General features: G+C 43.6%; 1 long non-coding RNA gene across 2 annotated transcripts; it reads left to right on the top strand.

The window, feature by feature from the left end:
* The first annotated feature begins 601 nt into the window (after positions 1–601).
* On the top strand, positions 602–9185 carry LOC112250495. 2 transcript variants are annotated; one of them, XR_002953530.1, is made up of 4 exons: positions 602–856; positions 1062–1257; positions 1796–1959; positions 9079–9185. It is a non-coding gene; the product is annotated as an uncharacterized LOC112250495 (long non-coding RNA). The 2 variants fall into 2 exon arrangements; XR_002953531.1 differs by lacking the exon at positions 9079–9185 and adding an exon at positions 4442–4588.
* Positions 9186–9633: the final 448 nt, after the last annotated feature.

The raw sequence follows: 9633 nt of genomic DNA, 5'->3' as shown, positions 1-9633 counted from the left end.
GCCTAGACTAATTAATCCTAATGTAAGATGAATGCATTGGGTACAAAATAAACGCTGGCATATTGTAAAGGACAATGTACAATTTCTTTAAATGAATGCATATCAAACAGGAATATGTATTCAATTAAATGAATACACTATTGTAATATTATTAAATACATTTCTCTCTCCCTGCAGGGGATTATACAGATCTGCAGCCCCCAGATGCCCAAGCCTCAACCAGAACTGTGGGGAGACATCAACACTTGTTATTTTTAAGAAATATTAACCATTTTATGGGTTTTCCTCTTATCTGTGCATGAATGCTTAGAACATCGTCCATTGTACAACAGTTTTATTAGTCCTATGTTGGTAGCACCTTAATTGGAGAGGACAGGCTTGTGGTAATGGCTGGAGTGGAATAGGTGGAATGGGATCAAATACTTAAAACACTAAACACTTACTTGCAGGTTTCTTCTCGACAATGCAACAACAATAATACATAATAAAATATAAGAATACGAACATAAAGTAAATGGCTCAGTAGAATAAAAAACATTTAAAAAATATAGAAGTACAATACAGGAAGGCACAATTTTATTATTCCAATATTTACACATGTTTGGGGGAAGGGGGGATTAGGAGGCAAGTGTTTTTAAATTGTGCAGCATGTAGCAATCATAAGAGTGGTAACAGCAGTTGTGTGCGTATGGGTGAGTGCATGTTTGCTAAGGTGCAGAGAATCAGAGCAGGTGGTCAGTCCAGTTCAAGTGTTTAGCAATCTGATGGCTTGTAGATCGAAACTGTCTCTGAGCCTGTTGGTATCAGACCTCATCCTCTGATATTGTCTGCCCGACGGTATCCGGGCCCACTGTTGGTAAGTAGGGGTATAGCTTTAATACACTAAAGTACATAATGGGTAACGTAGTAGGTTAACATTAGTTTTTGATGCAATTGTTGTGGTGGGGAGATGTAGCCAAACTGTAAGCCACGCTCTTTTTCCTCCATTAGCTCACTTTTTTATTTTGTCATTCAGATTACCTCACATGGTGTACAAGTTTAATAAATGTCAACTATTTCAGTGGAATTCCAGACTAACTCGTCATTAGCAGCGGATAAGATCCACAAAGGTGGGATTTACCCCAGAGCATCCCTACATTGCTCTGCCCCTGGAGCTAGCAAGTGAATGCTCCCCTGAGCCGTCCCGACTACGGTCTGGAGGCAAGGAAGGAAAGGTAACACTGGGAGCTCGTCTGGGATTTTTTCCTGCCTGAATCGGTGAGTTATTCACATTCTACCAGAATATCAAAGAAATCATCCTTTTTAAAAAATTAAAAAATAAGTTAATTATCATTGTCGTAGTGGCTGACATTCTAGCTAAAGTTGTGAAATGGCGGCTACACGCAGGAAATCTGTTATTACGACAAACAATCTGTGCTACTCAAACGCATTCATGTCGCTAACTACAGTGAATGAAGACATGAAATCACAAATCTCAACTGGATGTTTGAATTTGATGTTGTAAATGCTAACCGTAACTGCAATCCATTTATGCCAAGTTCAAATGTAGCTAGTTTGCAGCCAGCCACAGCTAACATGGCTGACTCGTGCCGTGAGTCAAAGATGTCTCAACAGCCAAGGAGAGAAACTTATCCATTCAAGTCTCGTGAAAAAATGGAAATGTTGAGTGACAGTGGAATCGAATCACAACCAAAACTATGCCTGCAGCTGAAATGTTATCTCTGGAAATGTTTCAACCAACTACTGAAATGCTGTATACTCAATGCACTAAACCTTTAAACTCTGCCAAACACAGACTCTATGCAGCGAGTACATCTGTAGATGTTGCTTAGTCCCATTACCCACGCAGGATGCTAGCAGCTCTGCCCTCCACTCCAGCCATGCCTCCTGTGGAAAACCCCTGCTCACAGTCGCAGGACAACCATGGATGTGTCCGGCGTGATGCTCTGCCTACTGAAGGTAATTACATCTGCTGTTATGAAAACTAATAGTCTCGCCCCAGGCGAGCAAGATCCAGTTCACATGGCAGGCAGCCCCAGCGTGTATGTTATGATATCTCATCTGACAGTGAGGACGAAAGGACATTGTCAGTCCAGATGAGATTCTGTTTAGTGGGCGCTCGCAGGGGCTGTGGTCCACAAGAACCCTAGGTCTTCCCGTTGGGACTACTCACGCATAGTGGAGGAAGTGGTCTCGGTATAGGGGCCAGCATCGGAGAAGGCAGCTGCCATTGGCATTGCGTTGAGGCAGAGTGTGCGCAACCAGGTGAATCACTGCATATATTGAGATATTAGATTTATGAGTGTCCATTGTGTATGCAGATACTCTGAGGGAGAACAGGACTCCATCAGTGTGGAGGTTTTCACTAACACCATGGGAGAAGCTGGCATTATGCAGAAGCTTCTGGAGAAGCATCCACATTGGCATGAGCCTACGATGTCGCCCACAGGTACGAAACAGCCAAGCAAGTAGCTAACAGTGTTACTCAACTAACACAGTCTGGTATGCGAACAACAGGGCAGACAGCCAGAGCAGCCGCCCTATGGGAATGCATCAACCACAGCGAAGATGAAGGCGAGAGTTGGACGACACCAGCTGTAGAGAGGAGTCAGAAACCTCATGTCCAGCTTCAAGCCACACAAACCAAATACTGGTGAGAGCAAAAATACAAATTGGAATGAAATCAGATGCCACAACTGCCAAGGCATTGGACACATGAAACGGAGCTGTCCATCACCAATGAAGCCAGCTAAGCCGCGTGTAGTCCCCGACTCACCCAATTCCACCGAAAGACAAAAAACACCTGCTGTTCTGTGTCAAGGGCACAGGTCCCAAAATGTGTATCCACCTACTATGTACAAAATGGAGATATGTGCTCTTTTGGACAGCAGAGCACAGAGAAATGTGCTGAATTGCCGCTGTTACGACACCACTCACCCAGATATTAAACCTCCACTCCAGCTATCGACTGTGCAGTCTCTGCAGTCCATTGCTCCTGTAAATGTCAACGTTTTGGATAAGTTCACCTGCCCATTCAGGGAGTGTTAACTTCATCGTTGCAGACGTCGCGGAGAACACCGAAGCCATCCTCGGTCATCATTTCCTGGAGCAGGCACGGGCACGCCTTGATTTCGTCAGCCAGAGGTTTGTGCTGTTTGGTGAACTTCACCTGGAGAACAGACCGAAGGTGCATGTCGTAAGAATAGCATGCACAGCCGTTCTCGAATCAGGTGTGAGTACATTGTGCCCGGGAACACAAACTTCCGTGAACCTGTCAGAGGCGACGTGGTGCTGAGCCCAATAGAAGGATTCGTTGAGAAGCATCGTCTACTGGTGGCATGGGATTTAATGCCATTCTACAGAAGATCTTAGCCACCACCACAGAATGTTGTCATTGGGACTGGGACCCCCTGATTCCATCCGCTGTGATGGCCTATAGAGCAACAAAGCACAGCTCAACAGGTTTCACTCCGAACATGATGCTCCTTGGAAGAGAAGTAACAGAGCCCCTCGACCTGGTGGCTGGCTTGCCACCCGATCATGAGCACGCCAAGACCCATCCATAGCATGTTGCACAGCTACGAGACAGATTGGAACTTGCTCACCAGATTGCAAGGGAAGCGCTGGGTCAGTCTGTGGAGGGTGCCAAAAAGCAATATGACGAATGTCACGAAGATACACTATAATGTTGGTGACCCATTATGGTACTTCATTAAAGCAATAAAGTGGGTGCGAGACAAAGTTAGGAAGTTCCTACCATCCTATGAGTGTCCTTACTTCATACTGGGACAGCTGGACAACTTGGTTAACCGGATCCAAAAGAGTCTGAGAACAAAGGTGAAGGTTGTTCATCGTGACAAACTCAAGCCGTACAACTCCTGCATGACTAGACAACGGCTGGGTGTTCACACACGCCAAAGCATGGCACCCTGCAGAAGTCTTGTCACTTGTTCTGGATGCAGGTCTCCACGACTCTGATCTGGATCTACCCAACCTGTTAATTGACGATCAAAACCGTGGAAGTAAGAAGGACGCAGAACTTTCTTCTGATACCTCTTTTGTGAGTGGGTCTGCGACACCAGATGGAGTTCAGTCTAGTGGGGGTAGCATAATGCAACAAGACCAAGCATGGACTGTTACTCACCCTGCCTTGTGTCCGACACCCAGTCGGAGGTCCAAGAGGAACAAAATACCACTTAACAGATTAGGTGATTGGGTGGTTCCTTGAAACTGTTCTGAGACGTTGCTGCGTTATTACTGGTGAGCACCCTGAAGTAAATGGGACGGTAAAGTTTTATTTTCTATGCATTGAGTCATGGGCCATTTATGTTTTGAGAACTCTGCTATTTTGTATTGGAAGAAAGACTAGTGTTTTTGTAAACAAAGTAACATTCTTGAAATAGAACAGTTCTTGTTAGTTGCAATCTTTTATCCTTTTCAGGAGAGAAATTGGGATGCTGCATTCACACTGGAATAACAGGGCTCCCGAGTGGCGCAGCAATCTAAGAGGAATCACTACACTCCCTGGTTTGAATCCAGGCTGTATCACATCTGGCTGTGATTGGAAGTCCCATAGGGCAGTGCACAATTAGGGCAGTGCACAATTGGCCCAGTGTCATCCGGGGTTGGCTGTCATCGTAAATAAGAATTTGTACTTAACTGACTTGCTTAGTTTAAATAAAGATTCAATATTTATTTTAAATACATGTGCAAGCCCCTTAATGGACTGTTAGGTACTGGAACCACTGGCTTGCCTTCCTTTCTCTAGGTATCCTCATCTTAAACCAACAGCCTTTGTATTCTGCTACCCACCACTCCATGTGCTTTTGTGAAATTAAGGAACATTAACTGTCTTAACGGACTGCATAGACTGTTTGCGCCGTCAAGTGGAGTTATCACTGAACAGGACAAGTTCAGAAGACTTTAAATCAAATCAAATAAAGTAACATTTTATTGGTTACATACACTTGTTTAGCAGATGTTATAGCGGGTGTTGTGAAATGCTTGTTTCTAACTCCGACAGTGCAGTAATATCTAACAATTTCACAACATATACACACAAATCTAAGTATCAATGAACGGGATTAAGGATATATAAATAATATTTATATATTCTTAATCCCATTCCTTAGATTTATATGGACACGCAATGTCAGAACGGCATAGATTAAGATACAGTAGAATAGTATAGAATACAGTATGTGAGTAATGCAAGATTTGTAAACATTAGTGACTAGTGTTCCATTTGTGATTTCAAGTCTGTATATATTCAGCAGCCCCTAATGTGCTAGTGATGGCTATTTAACAGTCTGTTGGCCTTGAGCTAGAAGCTGTTTTTCAGTCTCTCGGTCCCAGCTTTGATGCACCTGTACTGACCTCACCTTCTGGGTGATAGCGGGGTGAACAGGCAGTAGCTCTTTTGGTTGTTGTCCTTGATGATCTTAATAGCTGAAAAGAAGGGAAAAAAACTTTCAAGAGACCAAAGTGGTCCATGTAACTGAAATGAAAACCATTGTGTGTCGCGCCTTTGAGTGTTGAAGTGGTGTTAGATCTAATCACCATTCAGAGTGCTGAAGTAGGGGTATAGCTCTAAAACACCGAAGTGCATTATGGGTAACATAGTAAGTTCACTTTCATTTTGATGCAATTGTTGTAGTACGATAATGTAGCCAATTTGTGAGCCACACTCTTTTCGCTCCGTTAGCTCACTTTTTTATTTTGTCATTCAGATTACCTCACATGGTGTACAAGTTTAATAAATGTCAACTATTTCAGTGGAATTCCAGACTAACTCGTTATTAGCAGCGGATAAGATCCACAAAGGTGGGATTTACCCCAGAGCATCCCTACATTGCTCTGCCCCTGGAGCTAGCAAGTGAAGGCTCCCCTGAGCCGTCCCGACTACGGTCTGGAGGCGAGGCAGGAAAGAACACCAGTATTCACTCTTGAGAGTTTTTCACAAGTCAGACTCCGAGAACGAAAGCACCTGGTCGTCAGGAGCAATGAGTCTTCCTGGATGGCTCAGTATTGTCTGCCTCGAAGCGAGCATAGCCACTGAGCAGAGACATTAGTTCATCTAGTTTTGATTTACAGTACATTTGGTTGAGTTGTCAACTAATGTGAATTCAATGTGAAATCAACAAAATAAATCAAGAATTTCCCTTAAAGACTAAATGTCCTTATGTTGATTACTTTTTTCAAATCCAATCAGTTTTCCACGTTGATTCAAGGTCATGACATATATTTTGGTGGTTGAAATTGTGTAAACAACTTTGATTCAACCAGCTTGTGCGTAGAATGTGTTAAGCTTGTCTGAGAGACGAGCTGTGGGCACCACACAGCTGGATTTGCCTTTGTAGTCCATTGTAGTCTGTAGTCCTTGATCATTAACATTTCTATTGGGACAAACCCCTGCGCGGCTGTTGCCTCCCATCTTTCCCTACCCAAGGGGTCTGATGAGTGCTTCCTACGCCAAAACGTATACCTGTTTGGTTTGTTTTTCCCGTGAATAAACTCGGACCTATGCAGAAACAGTGCTCCGTTTTCTTTCTTTTCCCGGATGTATTGAAGTATCCCGGGGGAGGGACATTTCCTTGGATCTGGTACTAGGCTAAGACGATATTGCATAATTACAACAAAAAATGTCATTCATGAATGGACTTTGGATGTTAACATTTTCCACAGAAACTCTTTTGGTCACAGCCCAGGAGTGTTCTGCCAAGCTAGATGGACGGATGTACATTTTTGTTCTCCATTCTTTGCCCTTTGTTCTTCTGTGGATCTCTCTCTCGCCCTCCCATTCTCTCCGTCATTGTTCCTATGGTTCTTGGCCCTCTCCCTTATCCTCCCTCTCCCTCACACTTTCATCCCGCTGACGGTGGCTTTTATCCTTTGAAGTTGTTTCCCCGGGAATATCTTTCCAAAGCACTTTCTCTTGTTTTCTTCCCCTGGCTAAATGGCTTAACTACAAAGGACAGCTCCCTTTGTTCAAATACAGATGAGGATTAGCCTCTTCTAGTTTCCATTGATTTACTGTGCAGAGAGGAAGACCTCTTCATCACGTCATACTCACTCCAGCCTCCATACTAACAGCGTAAGGGTGAGCATAGTACACAATACTGTACATGCATTAAGGATGGTTTATCATCAGTATCTGCATCAGTATGTCTGCATCTGTACACTCTAATCAAAATTGTTGTTTGGAATAATCTGATATGACGGTTGAAGTACGATGAGAGTAAACATGGAGAACCTCTGTCATTTCAGGTTTATTGATCCTCTTTGGGAGTGAGGAAAAGGGGAGCGACCCTGGCCCTAAGCTTGTTGTGTTGTTTGTCTCTGTCTGTGCGTCCATCCATCTCTCTCGATCAGCTCATATAGGCCTACCAGCAATGGGGGAGAGGCCCGGATAGACACTTTATTGTTTACAGCAACAGAGAACATCTTGTCCGCTGAGACTCACGTGTGACGAGGCGAGAGCCAGCATCAGTACAGCTATTATATGCAATGCACTATATTGATTTTCTTACATGACGCTTTCGTCTAACAGGCTATTGAGAAGCCTGTTAAAAAAAATGTAAAAACTGTTGCGTAGAAAGTGTGTGCGTGGGTGGATGGTTAGTTTGTAGGCCGATCATGGACATGCAGAAACTCACTCAGCTCAATTACAAGGACGACGGTTTCCATGGCAACCACTCACCGTGCCGCATTACACATTGTGGGATTCGTTTGGCCCATCTTCTCAAGGACTCTTAACCCTGTGTGTCTGCACGTGAGCGAAGTGCATGAGTGTGTGCATGTATTTGTGTATGACAAGCGTGTGTGTATGTCGTCATCCTCTTTAAACTGTACCCCATGTACTCCTCTACTAAATCAAAATAAATTCAAATAGAGTCTATGCATTGTGTCCCTGTTAGAGGGTAACGCTGTAGAACATACACAGTTGTTGAGGTAAGACACAGTTCAAGCTACAGGCTTAAGCGGCAAAGTCAATGTTACTCTCAGCGGACTGATCCTTGAAACATTTTCCCAGTTAGTCACATGACCAATCTTTAACTGCCGCAGTGCTATCATAACACTGTCAGAGTTGGCTACACCCATGACTGGCAAAGGCAATTGTGATTCTATGGCTGTTCCCCTACTGACATATCCTGGAGTTTGATAGAAGGAAAATACCCCAGGCCAAGCTGGTAAAGATCATGACTCATTCATCACTATGAGACTTGGGGCATCAGTGAAGGAGACGGCCTGAGGTGACCATATGGCACTGCAGAATAACACAGCTGGTCTTCAGTCTGCCTGACTGGCACTGGCCAGAGTGACTAAGGGAGACGATATGAAGGGTAAGGGTGCTCAAGTCATCACGGACTGGGGATATCATTTACAGTAGAAGTTTGTGCCAAACCAAAACAGAAGTATAGAAGACTGGCCTGAAAGTTATACCCTGAATAGCTGAGCCTCTATAAATCATTAACACTGAACGGGTTCCCACTGTGCACACACTGGTTGAATCAACATGGTTTCCACGTCATTTCAATGAAATGATGTAGAACTAACTTGAATCGACCTCTGTGCTCAGTGGCTTGGGTCTTTGAGTGTGTTTGTTTGTGTGAATGCGTGTATGTAAATACGTGCGTTGGCGTGTGTGTGTCCCTGTGTGTGTTTAAAGTTCAGTGACATTCCCTCTGTCCTCGGAGACCCTGCATCATTGCCTGTCCTCCTGAGATCACAGTGACAGGTGGGGTGGGAGTTCAGACACACTGCCAAGGCAATATCTCTGTGTGGTACTCAGGGGAACCCAGGAAAACACCCAGGAAGTCACGGTTGTTGACTTGCAGGACATTTATAGTAGTCACAGATAGACTGACACTGTGGCCAGTGAGCCTGCGAGAGGACTGTTTTAGGTAGTGTTTTGAAGTTCGGCAACACTTTCAATCATCCTACTAATGACAAATATTCTATTCGATTTGATTGCCTGTACGGATTTATCCTTAGCAGGCTGGGGATTTTGTGGTTTATTCAACAACACGTCTGCTTTAATAACCTGTGATTTTCCTCCATTTTTCATGTCTGTTGCAGTAAGGTACCCATCTGTGTTCCTGTGGCTGAAGACAAGTTACACCAGCTCTGTCAGAGGGAATGGGCCAAAATTCACCCAACTTATTGTGGGAAGCTTGTGGTAGGCTCCCCGAAACATTTGACCCAAGTTAAACCATTTAAAAGCAATGCTACCAAAGACTAATTGAGTGTATGTAAACTTCTGACCCACTGGGAATGTGATGAAAGAAATAAAAGCTGAAATAAATCAATCTCTCTACAATTGTTCTGACATTTCACATTCTGAAAATAAAGTGGTGATCCTAAGTGACCTAAGACAGCAAATTTTTACCAGGATTAAATGTCAGGAATTGTGAAACACTGAGTGTAAATGTATTTGGCAAAGGTGTATGTAAACTTTTGACTTCAACTGTACATATTTAACAACTCAATAAAATACAGCAGATAAAATACATGAAAGCTTATATCATCACAACCTGTTTTTATTGTTTCTTCCTATTCCTGTGATCATAACCTAGCCAGGTTTACATCAAAATACACATGCACAATTACTGATCATTGATCGTCTCACCCAAG

The sequence above is a fragment of the Oncorhynchus tshawytscha genome, linkage group LG05 (genome assembly GCF_018296145.1).
Source record: "Oncorhynchus tshawytscha isolate Ot180627B linkage group LG05, Otsh_v2.0, whole genome shotgun sequence".
NCBI classification, from domain to species: domain Eukaryota; kingdom Metazoa; phylum Chordata; class Actinopteri; order Salmoniformes; family Salmonidae; genus Oncorhynchus; species Oncorhynchus tshawytscha.
Note: the sequence above shows the minus strand (reverse complement) of the source record. Positions and strands in the feature narration are given on the sequence as shown.